This window comes from Myotis yumanensis, unplaced genomic scaffold (genome assembly GCF_028538775.1).
Source record: "Myotis yumanensis isolate MYYU_CA2020_CCGP unplaced genomic scaffold, mMyoYum1.0.hap1 SCAF_8, whole genome shotgun sequence".
Taxonomy (NCBI): Eukaryota; Metazoa; Chordata; class Mammalia; order Chiroptera; family Vespertilionidae; genus Myotis; species Myotis yumanensis.
The window spans coordinates 26305065-26323378 of record NW_027223759.1 but is presented as its reverse complement, the minus strand read 5'-3'; positions in this window follow the sequence as shown (position 1 = coordinate 26323378).

The following is an 18314-nucleotide window of genomic DNA, read 5'->3' as shown; positions in this document are numbered from 1 at the left end:
GGAATAAACAACACAAGCCAATGCAAAGTAAATGCCAAATGAAACATGGCAGCAACGTTGGAGAGCAGGTACAGGAACACACAACGTGGTGCCTGTGATACTCCAGCACCCGTCACCGGCAAAGCTGCTAAGGTTGGCAAGCCTAACTGTAACATTTATTGGTTCAATCCATGGGATTCTTGTTTGTTCAATTTGAGGTATAAATAGATCAACTATTAACTCCCACACTGTATATGCATAAAAATCTGACAACATCTCAAGTTATAATCTAAATTCTCTCAACCCATGTAAAAGTTCTAGAAGTCACCAATTGCAGAAAGAAAGCAAAAGAAAAATGACATATAAGACTTGTGTTCCACTTCCCTAAATTTCCTTGAAATTTTAACTATTGCAAATGGGAAAATGATTTCTTATAACTTTTTATTCTGAAACTAGAGGTCCGGTGCATGAAATTCATGCATGGTAGGGTCCCTAGGCCTGGCTGGCGATAAGGGCCAATCAGGGCCTCCCTTCTCCTGGATGCTGGGACCTTCTTTCGTTCCGCGCCACCCCCTGGTGATCAGCACACATCATAGCTAGCGGTCAAACTCCAGGTCAGTTGAACTCCTGAGGGGACAATTTGCATATTAGTCTTTTATTATATAGGATAGTCATAGAGTCAGAGGAATTTGCACACACACACTTGTCCTTATATCAGAAAAATAAAAATTTATCTTTTCACAAAAATGTGCAGGAAGAAAATGATTTAAAAAGTGAATTCCTATTCACGTGGAGGAAGCCTAAAAGGCCATTAACTTGGTCTAAACAAGCTTCCAAAGAACATGGCATCCATGCAAGAGAAAAATAAAAGATCGAAAGGACAGTTGAAGTACTGAGGAAGAAATCACTAGGAAATTGTTAAAAAGTAATAATAATATGAAGTGATATGAAAAAATAGCAAATAAAGTTTCAAAACATATAATAGAGAACTGAAATGCATAAATATGACACAATATATATTTATATACTGTATATTAGGCCCCTAGAACCATAAGAAATGCAAAAAAATTCACTGTTAATAACTCATTCTTAAATTGTCCCCCTCCTTAAAAATCAAATTGCCCCCTATGGGGTGTGTACCCCATGTTGAGAACCACTGATCTCGACCTTGGCTGAGTTGAGTGGGGCAGCCTGTTTTTCTGAGTTTGAACGCAGTGTATTGAACATTTTCTGAACTGCTGCCTGGAAAAAAAGCCGCTGAGAATGGAATGATCAGATCTGTGTCTTTTTTCTCACTTGGAAGAGCTTTAGGTTCCAGCCTGGCTTACTTCTTGGCTGGTTCAGCCACCAAGCTGTGATTCGTGCTTCACAGACTAGTAAACAGTCCTAATATTGCAGGCAGGTAAAGCATTTTTAAGGTCTCTCATCCAAACCACCATCTAATATTTAAATTCCCAACATAATATAAGGCAGATCCTAGGAACCTCAGTCCTTCTTTGCCTTGTGTTACAGCATCTCCAGAAATCATGTTTCTGAGCAGAGGGGCAATTCATGGGAAGTGATTCCATTGTTGAACCACCAACGAATTTCCTTTCTATGTTGGACCAATACTGTTTGCAATGAGAGACAAAAAATTTCACTTGCATCCCAGTGGAAATACATTTAATAGGCCGAAGGAGGAAGAAAGATACATTTCTTGAAGTCAAACAGTTTCCACTGATTTTATTAACAAAGTAAAGATTATCTAGCTGGATCCTTGTTTGCTATGCTTGTGTCTGAATGTAAACACATTCACAGAATGGCCCTGGGCTGATGCGGTAACCCTTGAGAATTCAGATACAGCTGCCCTAAGTCCCAAATCATGCAATATACTAGATGGGAAAGAAGACACAGATTCACAAGAAATGACTGAATGCCTACGCTGCTCAGGCCCTGTGATAAATGCAGGTGATTCACATTGGTGACCAGAACAGATGAAAATTGTCCTGTTGCAGATTAGACAGGGTTCGACGTAGAGGGTTCAGGATGTATGGGAACAGAAGCACACAGTGCTTTCAGAGTGTGGCGAAGGGGCATGACTACGAGTTAAGCAACTGAAATCTTCCTGGAGGCTATGACATGGGAGATGAATAGGAAATGTCCAGGTGGAGAGACTCGGGGGAGGGAGAGTGCATTTCAGGCAGAGGGTGTAGAAGGTACAATCACATCTCAATGGAGTGGCATTTTAAGGACTTGCAAATACATAGCCTGGAGCAGCCTTTGCACAGCCTGAGAGCCTGAGAGGAAGGTAGAGGAAAGCAGGATGCAGAAAGCACGGGCAGCCTGTGAGGCTGGTGAGAGGAGCTCCTTCATTCATCTGAGCAGAACTGTTACCCAAGGAAGGGGGGCTGTTATTTTTACCATTTTTCTTAAATATATCTTTAGTGTTTTTTTTAAATGATTCATATTTACTGAAAAGAATCCAAACAAGATAAAATATTGTTAGATTGTTAATTTTTAGACTTAAAAACCAAAGACTTAAAGGATGGAAAAAATTCACTGGTCAAATTTGTTCAAGGCAAAATCCCTTGGGACTCTGTGCTCTCCCTGAACTCTGCATGCACTTGCACAGCCCCAGTGCACTTCTTATCCGCCTCCACATCACATCTCTGACCCCACCTTCCTCAGCACCAGCCCCTCCACCCTTCAGGATCAGTTGCTCCTTTCTATGCACTCCCAAGCACTTTACACATTGTTATTAATTAACATAAATATAATAGTAATAATGGTAAGAATAATTATTATACTGGTAATTAGTACCATTTAATTATTTATAATTATAGTTATTGGGCTAATATAATAATTAAATTATTTAATTAACAATATTAATATTAGTATTACGCATTATTATAATGAACATTTTGTTGTCTTGGTATGTCTGCTTTCACTGGTAGGCTGAGTTCTTAAAGAGTTTGTATGTATCAGTTCTAAGTCTCTGTTCAATTTCTCATTCATTTATTCATTTTTTAAAAATATATATTTTTATTGATTTTAGAGAGGAAGGGAAAGAGAGAGAGAGATAGAAACATCAATGATGAGAGACTCATCAACCAGTTGCCTCCTGCACATCTTGTACTGGAGATCGAGCCTACAACCCTGGCATGTGCCCTGACTGGGAAGAGAACCGTAACCTCTTGGTTCATAGGTCGACACTCAACCATTGAGCCACACCAACCTGGCTCATTTGTTAATTTGATAAATGTTTATTGAGAGCCTACTATGTCCCAGCAAAGGCTCAGTTCAGGCTATGAGGTTAAAAATGTAACGCACAGGGTTATTGTGCAGATTAAATAAGTTAATCTTCCACATCACTGGCATCCAATAAGTATTAAGCAACCCCCTCCCTTTTTTGGTTAAGGAATCCTGAAAACCATCAAAGAAAATAAAGTCAGAGAACATAACATAGAGAGAAGATTTTCCAAGTATAATGAAGCACGGAGCAACAATAACTAATGTACTTTAACCTTTCATTGTGCATATAAAATGAAATCTCCCCAGGTGCTGCCTTCTCAATTTGGTCTTTATTTAATTGCACATTATTCCAGAGCCTCCTCTGTCTTCTCTGCAGTGCTTTGCCCTGGATCCAATATGCATTTGGATTGGACTAAGTAAATATCTTAAAATTAAATTGACACCACAGACACACACACACACACACACACACACACACACACACACACAGTCTCTATTTTGCAATGTGTGTATAATCATTAATTTAATTAAGAACACTGTGAAGAAGTTATATTCCTCCCATTTAATTATCCTGGGTTTATAATCCTCAGTCTAGGAAATCCGAAGATGGAAGTCCTCGTGTTGGCCTAATCAATAGCTAATGAAGATTTAAATTAAGGCTTTGCTTCCTGGTTTCCTTTCCTTAAATGAGACACCAGGCCATTCTTCCAGTTGATGGCTAATTTATTAAGAAAGTAATTTAAAGGACTTCACAATTCCTATTGTCCTCTGATAAGCACATATTACATTACAGAAGTAGAACTTAGATACTTAATATAATAACAATAGATCATCTTAAAAATTAGTATCCTGAGAAACAAGAATAGATTTTATAAGTTGCAAAAAAAAATCCCTTTAGTAAAATAAAGTGAGTATATATATAAATAGATTGGTTACTTTCAACCTTCTAAAATAGCTGAAGATTTTAGGTAGCTGGTTATTTTTTATTTTGTCTGGATTTTTGTTTGTTGTTTTTAGCTTTTATGCTGTGACCACATTAGTAAGATATTCTACTATTCTACTGGGGACAAAATGAGCATGTTTTATGATATATTTTAATCAAAACTTTGCTGAGTTCATTATAAAGCAAATGCACCCAGGGTAAGCTGGTGCACACAGTAAACCTGCAATGTATTGAGTACTAATAACGACTATTGAACATTAGAGCTAATGGTAACCTCCATATGGACTCTAGCTCAGATATTGCCAAGGGTGACCCTATGATATCTATCCTGCCAATACAGAGTTCTACAAGAATTTCACTTAGTTTCAAAACTTAAATTTTTAAGATTTCACATTTAAAAATCCAGATTTATAGCTTGTATTGAAAAATAGGTAGGTTTAGTAACACAACACCTAGATTCCTGAACAATCACTTTTGGCTGGAGCTGAGTGGTAGCTACCCTTTTTAGATGGTATCTAACACCATCTTCTTTCCCTCATTTACTTTTCCTTCATGCCTGGAAGGCAATCTGAATTTGGAACGCAGCCCTATCCTAACACCCTCATGTTGCAGAGAATTCATCCAGAGTAAATAGAGCAAATTAGTTCTATGGCCCTGATTCTGCTGCACAGTAGAGAACCTCAAATCTCAGCAGCACACAACAATGAGCATTTGTTTTGCTCACATGTCTAGGAGTCAGCTGGGTTCAGCTATGCTAGGCTGGGTTCTTCTGGGGTTGGGGTGGCTTGGCTTTGCTCCACATGTTCTCATTCTACTCCACCATTGGCAGATTAGATAGACAGCTTCTACTCATGGCAATGACAGAAATGGAAAGAGCAAGGGACCACACAAGCCCTCTTAATGTCTAGGTTCATAGCTAATGTGTCTTCATGTCTGTCTCTTTCATGTGGACAAAGCAAGTCACATGGCTAAGCTAAAGTCAAGGAATGGGGAAATACACACTGCCCCTTTAATGGAGGGTACTTCAAAATCACAGCTTGAATGGGAGCAGGGATAAGGTTAAATAATTAAAGCCCGTAACCACTGCAGAGGTATTCAGTCACCCATGGCACACACTCCATCAAGCCCAACTTCACTCATTCACTTTTCATTTCTGCCCGGAGCTGTCATATTTGGAAACTGCTGGTCTAATCTTACAATAGAGACAAGGAAACCTGTCCAGAGGCCTGAGAAGAATCTGACTCCTAGCCCAGTGTTCTTTACTTTTCAGTTTGACAATGAAGCACTATTATCTTACCTGTGTGAAATAAAATAAGCACTCATAGTTTTTGCCAATAGAATTTCAGACTTCTAAAGAGATTTATTAGAGCTTGAAAGGCAAAATAGAACATAATGCAAACCACTCATTAAAATCAACCCTAAATTCTCAGAGCAATCTGTTCCTTAATAATTCTCAGAGTCTAATTGCACCTTGTATAATTCATATATAAATAGGGCACTAGAGACTTCCATTAGGAAAGCAAGAGCCTCTCACAAATTAGGCAATGTTATTTACTTTAGTCTGGAACAACTCAGCAGGCTTCCATTTACTTTCAGAATGATATTTTTCCTTGTTCTCTAAGACTTGATACGTAAAAAAAACCCTTTATACTCCAAAAGCTAATGAACCATTACAACTTTAATAAATGGAGAAAAGAAAAATAAAGCTTAGTAAATGAATTTCAACGTTCTCATCCACAAGTGACCTTTGGGATTCCTTAATCCATACAAGGGAAGTAAGCTCCAGTCATTTTTTCTGTACCCAGAGGCTCCCCAAAGCCCTGCTTCCTCTCCTGAAGAGCTGGTGAGCGGAACACCAAAGGCAGCAATCTGAAAGACCCGAGAGCTCTGATTCCTGAGCCTAGACCCAGTCCCAAACACCCAGCTCCAGTGTCTTCCTAGGATCCAACCTTTGTAGCTTTGGCTTCCCAGGGGCACTGTTTTCAGGTCAAATCTACCTCCCACCCCATAAAATGAAGAAGCACCAATGTGAAAATCAGAAACCTTGAAGGTGTTAGCAGTTTAAAACATCCAAAAGATCCCCCAGATACCCCTAGTTTAGCCCTAGCTGGTGTGGCTCAGTTGATAGAGTGTCAGCCTGTGGAATGAAGGGTTCCAGGGTTTAATTCTGGTCAATGGCACATGCCCGGGTTGCAGGCTCACTCCCCAAAGGGAGGCATGCAGGAGGCAGCTGATCAATGATTCTCTCATCATTGATGTTTTTATCTTTTTCTCCCTCTCCCTTCCTGTCTGAAATCAATAAAAATATATTTAAAAAATAACTGACTTGGGGTCAGTTCTTTGAAAACAAAACAAAACACCCCCAGTTTAAAAGTTCACAATATCAACCCTCACCTCCACCCCACACACAGACACACAGTGTCCAAATCCTTTCAATCCTTTGAACTTTGACCTTACCCCGGCTTATATTGTTTTCTTTCCTCCCCTCCTTCCAAGTGCAGAGTAAACTATTTTTCTTTCTCTAAAAACTTTCCAGTCTGTGGTATAAATATTTTGTTGACACCTTTGCTGGTTGATGTCTTTCCGAGTTGGGTGGTGTTATGCTGCCTCCTTGGCCCTGGCTCATACCTTTATCTGCTCTGAGTTCTTCCTATTCATCACGACCCTTCCCCAAGGAGACTGAAGTGAATGAAGATGCAAAGTTTACCTGCCAAAGGGATATGAAAGAATTCCATCAAGAGTGCCTCCAGAATTTCTGCATATCTGGCAGGGATGGGAAACAGAAATTATAGATAAAGCACTTTCTTCTGTGCTTTCATGAATTTAATGTCCCTTAAACTACACAACCATGCTAAAAGTTTGTGCCTTCAGTTTGTAGAGGGGAGGCGCTCATAGTTGAGAGAGTTGAAGTCACCTTTTCAAGGTCACACATTTGGTAACTAGAACATCTGGGGGCGGGTTGAGGGACCATTGGAAGAATTGTACCTCTGCAAGGCCCCTTAGTACTTGATGAAATACTCTAAACATAACTTCGTTTAAGTTTTCTTTCTAGTGCCTGTAAATTTATGTTGGGAATAAAATCTTCTTCACAAAAGGTTGATTTTGCCATTACAAACTTACATGTTTGTTTTTCAGAGATGGTTTGTGAACATATTTTAAAGATATTTTGTAAAATATTAATGCTGCCAGGCTGTACTTTTCTTCAAGAATTCTTTCGGACAAATTGACTGGTGCCAAGAAGCATAGAATCCAAGGGCAGAATATGTTTCCAATGTCTTGGTTTGCATAATTCCAGATGTTGTGCCAAGGAGTATAAAACCTTTTTCCTCATCCTACTGTGAGAGAGCTAGACAGAAGGAGGTGTTGAGAAGGTGTGTGTTCAGGGTGCAGGAAGACCTGCCACATAGCACGTGCTATCTTTTAGATCCCCAGTTGTTCTTCAGCTATCACTTGACCGGGATAAACATGGTCAAGCTCTACTAGGCATAGTTGCAGTAAAGCTTTATATTTCCTTCTCCTACTTTTCTTCTCCCACTAAGGATTAAAAATATACTTTTTTACGAGTGATTTGTCCTAGTTCTTTTTAAAAAATATATATTTTTATTGATTTCATAAAGGAAGGGAGCGGGAAAGAGGGATAAAACCATCAATGATGAGAGAGAATCATTGATTGGCTGCCTCCTGCACACCCCCTATTGGGGATCGAGCCCACCACTCAGACATATGCCCTGACCAGGAATTGAACTGTGACTTCCTGGTTCATAGGTTGATGCTCAACCACTGAGCCACCATAGCCAGGCCTAGTTTTTGATCTAATGGAGAATCTACTCTAAAATCTAACCTCATATTTCTTATAGTTATTTGAGACACCTTATAAACATCTTTGCACTACATGAACACAATAAACAGGTTGACTAATAAAAATGGAAACATCATAGTCATGACCTTGTGTAATTCTCTCTCCTTGAGTGTGGACCGGCCCAGTTATTTGATTCTAATAGAATATAGCAAAGATGATGGAATGTTACTTTCATAATTACATGGCACAAGATAGTGACTTCTACCTTGCTTGTAGATTCTCTCCCTTTTTGGCTTTGATGAAGCAAAAAGTCATAGCAAGGAATCAATAATTGTCGAGGAATTGAGGCCCCCAGTCCAACCTCCTGCAAGAACCTGAGTTCTGCCAACAATCATATAAGCTTGGAATTACATCTTATCATAGTATAGCTTTGCAATGAGACCCCAATCCTCACGACATCTTGATTGCAGCATTATAAGAGATTCTGACTCTGAGGCACCCAGATAAACTAAGCCGGGGTCCCTGACTCACAGAAAGTATGAGATAATAAGTGTGTGCTATTTTAATCCAGCAAAAAAGAGGGTACTTTTTACACACAACAATAAATAAATAATACAGCTAACCTTAAACACAAAGGGAATATCAAATACCCCTTGAACCATGATGTAGTTTAACTTTCTATAATACTCCTGAGAAGAAAAATAAAATTGGTGGAATTCAGTAATTTCAGAAAAATGGAGACACATGGATAAGGAAGAAATGTTTTAAAGACTGTCAGTATTTTAAAAATGGATTATGACAGCAGCAATGAATGGCTTCAAAACTTTGATATAAAACCACTATTTGGACATGAAAATGCATTTGGACAATGCAATGAATTTTGACACCAACCAAATGCCAATTACTTTGAAGTGATGTTAATGGATCTCTGATGTAAATTTTTTCTGATCATAATGTAGGCAAAAATAAACCTAACCCAGACACTTCTTAAAAATAGAGAAAAAGAATTTCCTTCCATTTCATTGTATCACAACCTAGAATTTCTACTCCTTCTTAAATTTAAAATAAGAGCATAGATAAAAAAATCACTTATGATTAGTAACCTATATAAATCAGATGAACAAACCCAAAGAAGATTCCTGAATTCTTACCTATGGATTCAACAGATGGTGTGCTAGTGCTGGCTTTGTACCACCAAGTGAGAGACAATTCTACATGTCTATTTTCAATTTTAGTGTCCTTTTGGTAGCTTGAATTTGTCCATAAAAAAAAGACGATGTGAAAGGCAAAGCAGAGGAAGAGAAAGAGATAGGATCCTCCATAATATTGTTAAGTAAAACCTGGAAACTGTTTTATTTAACTGTGTAAACCTTCATCTAGTTACTGAAACAAAAAAACTCATTTTTATTGTTTTTGAAAATTTGAGTTGGATTTTCTGTGTCTTAAACCAAATACATCTCAACTGATGCATATTTGGGGTAAAAAAGTAAAGATCTACTCAGCTTTTTTGATAAACCATTATCAGCTCTGTGCAGCTTCTCTCACTAATTGCCTATTACAGGATAGTAAGTTCATTCTAGTTCAGAGTTTTAGTTGGAAACATGAAGAATACATATAAAATGATAGAATCAAAGTTGTTTCCCAAGAAAAAGATGTAATTCCTTAGAATTTAAAAGTAATATAATATTAGTTTGCATGGATATTTAACAATTTTTTCTTTGTTCTTGATAAAGTTGTATCAATACTCTCAAGCAAACAATTTTTTTAAAAATCACCACTGGACAAAAGGATCAAATCAACTATAGCTGTAATCCCATTTTATAAATGCCAACATGATTAGTGACTGTCACTGTTATTTAACTGGCAAAAGAGTGAACAAGCCAACTTTCCTCCAAGTGGAGACAAGGGGTCGAAACTTCTTATTAGGGAGTTCAATAAAACCAAAGAAAAAATTGAAAATAATTTTAGAATATATTATCTAATTTAAAAAATAATACCCAAGCATTTGGGCTGCCCACAAAGCTATAAATATAACCCATGGAAATCCCCGCACAAAAGATATCTATCTTCTAAACTCTTTGACCAATGAATTTTACTTTATAAAATAGAAAGGGTCTTTGTAAATGTAACTCAATTAAGGATTCATGAGATTGGAAGATTATTCTGGATTATTTGGGTGGTCCCTAAATGCTATCACACTGTTCTTATAAGGAGACTAGAGGCCCTGTGCACAAAAATTTGTGCACTCGGGGGTGTCCCTCAGCCCGGCCTATGCCCTCTCACAGTCTGGGACCCCTCGGAGGATGTCTACCTGCTGGCTTAGGCCCGCTCCCTGGGGGATCGGGCCCAAGCTGGCAGTCAGACATCCCTCTATCAGCCTGGCAGTCATTGGGGGATGTCCACTTGCCAGCAGGGAGCAGACCTAAGCTGCAGTCAACATCCTTAGTGCTGCTGAGGAGGCAGGAGAGGCTCCCGCCACCACCGTTGTGCTGGCAGCCATCAGCCTGGCTTGTGGCTGAGCAGAGCTCCCCCTGTGAGAGCACACTGACCACAGGGGGCAGCTCCTGCATTGAGAATCTGCCCCCTAGTGGTCAGTGTATGTCATAGTGACCAGTCATTCCCAGTCATTCTGCTGTTAGGGTCAATTTGCATATTACCCTTTTACTATATAGAATAGAGGCCTGGTGCACAGGTGGGGGCCAACTGGTTTGCCCTGAAGGGTGTCCTGGATCAGGGTGGGGGACCCGCTAGGGTGTCTGGCCAGCCTGGGTGAGGGGCTGATGGCTGTTTTCAGGTTGGTCAAGCCCCCCAGTGGGGACCCTCACCCCATGGGGGTCTGGCCAGCCTGGGTGAGGGGCTGATGGCTGTTTTCAGACTGACCGAGCCCCCTGGCGATGAAAGCTCCCAGCCTTTCCTTTTTTTGTTTATTTTTTATTCACTCCAGCTCCGTGGCCATGGCAACTGGAAGCAAGTATCTGGGGTTTATTTACCTTCTATAATTAAAACTTTTTTGCCTTGAGAGGAGGCAGCAGCCGGCCCGGAAGATTGGGTTCTTCCATCATTGAAGCAACCAAGCCTCCTGTTGCTCCAGCTCCGTGGCTGCCTGCCGCCATTGGTTGGGTTAATTTGCATATAGCTGCTCTGATTGGCTGGTGGGCGTGGCTTAAGGCATAGCAAAGGTATAGTCAATTTGCATGTTTGTCTATTATTAGGTAAGATTTTAGACAGAAAGGGAGAGGAGACAGTGATATAAAGATAAAGCAGGGAGACTGTTGATGATCTGCACTCCTGGCCTTGGAGATGGAAGAAGAGGGAGAGCATGAGCCAAGGGAAGCAAGAAATGCAGCGCTAGAAACTGAGAAAGGCAAGAGAGTGTAGCCCTACCAACACCTTAATTTCAGCCGAGTGAAACTGACTGAATGTTTCACCTCCAAAACTGAAAACAGATAAATGTGTGTTGTTTTTAGCAAAACTAGAAACCACATTAAGCATGTGGTAAAACAGCTACAGGAAACCAACAGACTTATAAAAATAAAAGTTTCCAAATAAGTTTTTTTTTCTGAAGGCATACTTTTACTACACTTTGATATTGACAGGATGTTACTCTTTAAGATTATCATGAAATGAGTTGTATTTTATCAAAAGAGATCATTAATCCCATGGTCGGGCAGAGATGCAAAGAATTTCTTAAAAACAAATATGCTTTGTAATTCTTTTTCTGTTGTATAATTAGAATATCAGTAAGCAAAATCAACTGTAGAGGAGAAATAATAAAAGGTTTGGGGTATGCTGTTCTAAAACCTTGAAAATATATCTTCATGTATTAGCAACATCTACCTCAACTGGAGTTTAAGCAGCAATGGATCAGAACATGATTTCTCCAAAACTATCTTTCCATGTATTCATTCTTCATTGGTGGTACTTGACAAAGAAATACATGAACTATCAATTTTAGAATATTGCTAATTTTTACTTTTAAAGCACATTGGTAAATAGCTTAAATATGCCTTTAATTATTCATTTACTTTCAAAGGCCAGTGTCCAGCTATCATTCTTAAAATTATTGAATTCTGAAAGTCAAGAACATGTTCGCCCATGTCCCTGGTTTTGCAGTTTGACAGCAGCTGTTTTGCAGGTGGTGCCGAATTCTGATTTCAGACTCCCAAGAAACAGAATAAAAGATACAGGGCATCCCCAACTCTGTAGGAGACCAACCCAGGTTCCACTATGATACACTCTCCCAACACTTGATAATTCTCCTTGACTCTTGCCACAATTATAACCCATAATCATTGTGTAATTCCTTATAGGATGTCTTTCTCCCTCAACTACGGTGGGTTCCAGGAAAGGAGGATATATATCTATCTATCTTATGTTCCTCTGTTTCCAGTGCCTAACATTGCCTGGCTCATAACATGTATCTGTTGAATGAATGGATACAATAAATGTATGAGGTCATTGTTTCTTATTGAGCTCACTAAGTTATATATGCCTAGTATTTCTCATGTTAGTTATTGCATAAATAAGGATGAAAAATCTGAATTTGGTACAAGCCCCATTTGTATATGCTAACCTTAATAATACATTTTAATTATTTTTTTATTTTTTGAGTATTATGAGAAGGATAACGTTAGAAATATTGGGAGTAGGTATTTAATACATTATCAGCAAAACATTACATGACATAGAGAATATAGCATCAATATTCAGTCCTGTTACTATTATGTTCAATTAAGAATGTATGTACCATATAGGGATTTTTCTCTCAAAGAACTTACACCTGTATTATATCATAATACATGAAAATTATACGACCTTTTCCTCAGATATATTAAAAGAATAAATTATTTTATCTGCCTTTAAGATATGTAAAATAAGCTCCCAATATAAAATATTTTCAAATTATCATAGTCAAACTCCAATCATGACTATGTATATTTCTTCAATAACCATTCCATAAACGTACATTGGATAAACATGATACATAAGGATGTTACAAAGAGAAATGACATCATTCCTGCCACAAAAATGAAAATTATTCAAGGTGGAAGTGGTTAAGAAAACACCCCAAGAGGTACTATCCATCTCTCCCACACCCCGCCCCATCTCTCCCCACATGTCCCACCAACCTCTCCCTACTGCTAAATAAGCAGGGTCTGTTGGTCTGGTCCTGGAAGGATCAAAGAAAAAGATGACTTGGGCTGCAATTTGAATAACGGTTGGAAGTGAGATAAACAGAGAGGAAATTCCAAGCCAAGGAAATGACTTTGAAAGAAGCTGCAATTATCTCTACGTGTGTGTAGGTCTTTATTAATTACTAGAGGTCCAATGCACAAAATTTGTGTGTGGGTGGGGTTCATAGGCCTGGCCAGCGATCAGAGCCTATTGGGCCGTCTCACCCAGTCCCGACTGGGGCCGGGCTGACTGAGGCCTGCTGGACAGTGCCTGCCAGATAAGGGGATTGAGGGGGGGAAGTTGGCTGCAGGGTATATTGGAATAAACACTGGACCAAAAGCATATCTGAATAGTACCCTTACTCTTACACAAAATAGTTTTGTCACTAACTAGCTGATCTGATAAACAACACAGAGCTTCTGGGTTTTCACTTCCCCTCCTGTAAACAACAATGCCAACAATATAAAGAAAAGATAAACAAACAAACCTGATTTAGATAATTTCCATGACCACATCCAGCTTTGAATATCTGAACTTCCTTAATCCACTTATACCCAGTAATTTTTACCAGCTCACTAAGCATCTGTATATCAGCCACTCTATCCCTGCCTAAAATGTGAATCTAACCAGAAAATACATATCCAACAATTGAACTAAAGTCTATTAAGTAGATTTACATACTAAACAACAACTGTGGCCTTTATGGGTAAACTTCATCAAACTGATCAACATTGGTTGGATACATTTTATCGTCAATGACAGCTGAAAAGGGTAGCAGAAGCCTTGTTTGTGTCTTTATGGAATATTGTTGTTGAGCTTCAAGAATCATGCTCATATGTTGTCAAGTAGCTCCATCCAAGCATTTCTTCAACAGAAGACAGACTAAAAAGGCCTCTTGTTAACGTGAATTGGGAGCTTTCTGCACGTGACGATGCCAATGGTACCCTTTAAAAATATACTAAAAGTATTTTGACTTTATTAAGATTTTTTAGAATAGTTGCATAATAATCCCCACTTGCTTTTAATATTTCTACAAATAGCTATTTTTAGACCTTTTTTGTTCCTTTAGCAAATAAACAAGGAGAAAGGGGACAATGTTTATGATTAGTTCAGAACAGAAACATTTTAAAGCCTACATATGAGAAATTGCTAAAAGATATAGCTATGAAAAACCCAAATCTAGCTGCGTTAATAAATTATAATGATCATGTGGGGAAGAACAAAAGCCCACTGGCTTTCATTTGAATGAAGACATCCTTAACACTGTCAATCTACCATTTTTGTTGTGGGCTTTGGGAAAGTGCGCACGATTTGCATTGCTTTCCTCCCTCTCTTTGACTTATCCCTTTTCAAAAACTGAGCTCTGGGCAATGCAGTTACATTTCTACTTCACTTCCTTTTACCTCAGCAACAGCAGAGAGAAGCAGAGCATAGGCACAGGAAGTGGGTTAGGGCAAATTCAAGTGCACACCAAAACCACATGCCTGAGAAAGCACTCTGACAATGTAGATAAAGTTGCTAAAAGAAAAAAATCCTGGAAATAAAATAGTGTCTTTACATCATTAGATCCACCCAAAACATGTTTTCTGCCTACCTAATCAGGGTATGGAATTAAGGCTTTGAAAAATTCAACAAGCCTAGACTAAATATTGATATATTTCTTTGTAGGGTGGCCTATTAAGGAAAGAAAACACATCCTATATCTTTTATGGGAAATAGTCACTTGATATTTGGTGTAATGTTCTCGGAACTAGATGAAGAAAATGACAGTTGTGCCATCACTTCTGGTCACTATTAGCAATGTGCAATAGTAAAACAAATCATATAGACATAATATTGACAAAAGAATCATATGCAGAATATATAAATGAGATTTTAAAATCAGTAAGGGAAAGACTGAGAACCCAATTTAAAAGAGACAAAAAATATGAGTAGATTTCTTTCCTTTTTTTTCCATTCAGAGTTTCTCTTTTAGGAATTTGCCTATTTGGGGTATTTTCTTGTCGGTCGAAATCTTTATATATAATAGATTTTTGCCTTTATGGTTCATTTCTATTATAAATATTTACCCAATTATATAACTTGCCCATTGACTTTTTTACTAATTTTTTGCCATAATGAAGATTTAAGTTCTTATGTATTTAAATATTATTATTTTTATTACATAATATATGAGATTCTTCTCTTGATCAAGAGAGGATCAAACCCTATCGATAAAAAAATGAACAATAAGACATAGTCAAACTAATTAAACTCAACACCAGTTCTTTCAAGAGACCAATATAACAGATAATCCTCCATTGAGGACCCAATTAAAGAAAAAAAAGAGGAAGCAAAAAATTCAACATTAAAAATAAGAAAACCCTTTAGATAAAAAGAAACAAATTAAATGTCAGTAAGAAGAAACAAGACATGTAGGATGACTGACTTGGTTTCCTCAATAAGTCAATGTCATCATCAAAAATTGGAGAGGGAAATGGTTTTAGAATAAAAACTAAGGAGACATGACAAGCAAATCAATGTGTCTTTTGTGGTTAAATTCTGGATTCATCAAGTCAGTTATAAAAGAGAAATCATTTTGGAAATAACTGGTGAAATTTAAATATGAACTAGGTAGTAAAAGTTATTAGAGATTTTTGTTAATTGAGTTCAGGATGTTATAAAAGTACTACAGTTATGTAAGAAAATGTTCTTACACTTCAGAAATAAATGCTGAATTATTTAGAGATAAAAGTCATGATTTCTCTAATTTAAAATTATTAAATATAGCAGTTATATGGGTATTTTTGATACTTTTAAGGCATGTTAAAATCTTTATGATAAAATTAAAAAGAATATATGATAATGCGGTAAATATGTAAGGCATTGCTGTGTACAATTCTAAGACAAATATTTCTGAACTCTGAAAAAAATTGATGCTACTCTTAGCAAAATATAAATTGCTAAGGATTAAAAGAAGATGTATACATCTTGAATAGACCAATTTCTACAGCAGAGATTATCTCACTCATGTATATAGATGCAAAAATGCTCAAGAAAATATTAGAAAATTGGCTTTATTTTTATGTTGCTATTTTTTAAAAGTAAAAGCAATAATCCTATATAGCAAAAAGTAATATGCAAATTGTCCCCTTGGGAGTTCTACTGGGAGTTTGACCACTCGCTATGACGTGCGCTGACCACCAGGGTGCGGTACGGAACAAAGAAAGGCCTCAGACTGCAGCCAACAGCTGGGGGAAGGAAGGCCCCGATGGCTCTGATTGCCCACCAGGCCTAGGGACTCTACGTGCACCCGGCCTCTAGTGATCTTATAATTTGTTATATGTCAAGATGGATTTCTGCGAGAACAGTGGATGTCTAGAGTCATCAACACACTGAAGAAGAGGAGGAGAAAATGGAAATGCCTAGAAGAGCAAAGTACAAGCATTTAATTATGCATGTAAGAAATTGAAAAGTTGAATTCCCTAAGGCCAGATTCCAAATTAAATCCATAGCAGAATAGAGAACCCAGAGACTAGTTTCCAATGGGAACTGTTCTTGTCATTCAACCATGTGCCTCTCTTTGAGATATGCCCCCTGCCTCACCTATGGGGACTCTTGTGGACTAACAGTAATAGATCCACTGCATGTGGACTGGGGACAAAATATACAGCCTAGCAGAGTTACCCATCTACACTAATAAAAGAGAAACATGCAAATTAGTGTCACTCCGCTACCCTTCCCATTGGCTAATCAGGGCGATATGCAAATTAACTGCCAGCCAAGATGGCGGCCGGCAGTCAGGCAGCTTGAAGCTAACAGGAGGCTTGCTTGCTCCAGTGACAGAGGAAGCCAACGTTCCCCGCCTGCTGCTGCCGGCCTCTGAGCTTGCAGTTTGAAACATTGTTACAAATATAGAAGCTAAACAAAACCCCAGAAACCTGCTTTCAGCCAGCCGGGATCTCAGAGCTGGAGTTGAAACAGTGTTTCGATTATAGAACCCAAACAAACCAGATACGTGCTTTCAGCAGCCGAGGCCTCAGAGCTGGAGCCAAGCCTCAGAGCTAAAGCTGGCCAGAATAAAAAAGAAAAAAAAAGAAAAAAAGGACAGGTTAGGAGCTTCAGTCACCCGCCAGCCTGAAAACGGCCCTCAGCCCCTCACCCAGACTGGCCAGGTACCCCAGTGGGGACCCCCACCCTGAAGGGTGTGTGACAAGCTGCAAACAGCCATCATCCTCTCATCCAGGCTGGCCAGGCACCCCAGTGGGGACCCCCACCCTGATCCAGGACACCCTTCAGGGCAAATCAGCCAGCCCCCACCCGTGCACCAGGCCTCTATCCTATATAGTAAAAGGGTAATATGCCTCCCAGCACCGGGATCAGCAGAGCCGTGAGGCCTCCCGGCACCGGGATCAGCGTGACAGGGGGCAGCGCCCAAACCCCCTGATCGCCCTGTGGCTCTGTGTGCGATAGGGGGCGGGGCCACAACCTCCCTATCCGCCCTGCTCTGTTCGTGACAGGGGAAGGTGCCACAACCCACTGATCAGCCCTGCTCTGTGCCTGATAGGGGGGAGCTCCCCAACCCCCTGATCGGCCCTGCTCTGTGTGTGACAGGGTGTGGTGCCCCAACGCCCCCCACCCCCCACGGGCCCTGCTCTGTGTGTGACGGGGTAGAGCCATAACCTCCCCATCAGCCCTGCCCTGAGTGTGACAGGGTGCGGCGCCCCAACCCCCTGATCTGCCCTGCTCTGTGTGTGACAGGGGGCAGTGCCCCAATCCCCCAATCGGCCCTACCCTGAGCGTGACTAGGGGTGGCATCACAACCTCCCAATCCGCCCTGCTCTGTGCATGACAGGGGGTGGCGCCCCAACTCCCCAATCAGCCCTGCTCTGAGCCCGACCAGCGGCTGCACCTAGGGATTGGGCCTGCCCTCTGCCACCCGGGAGCAGGCCTAAGCCAGCAGGTCGTTATCTCCCGAGGGGTCCCAGACTGCGAGAGGGCACAGGCTGCGCTGAGGGACCTCCCCCTCCCCCCCAGTGCACAAATTTTTGTGCACCGGGCTTCTAGTTCAAATAATATTACCTTAAGTATAATTTTCTTCCAATGATTAATCTGTCTTTTAAACAGAGGAACAAATTCATATCAAATGTAATACCTTTGCCAATAAACGACTGGAGGAACTCAGTGCTGTCAAATGGCTCTGGCACT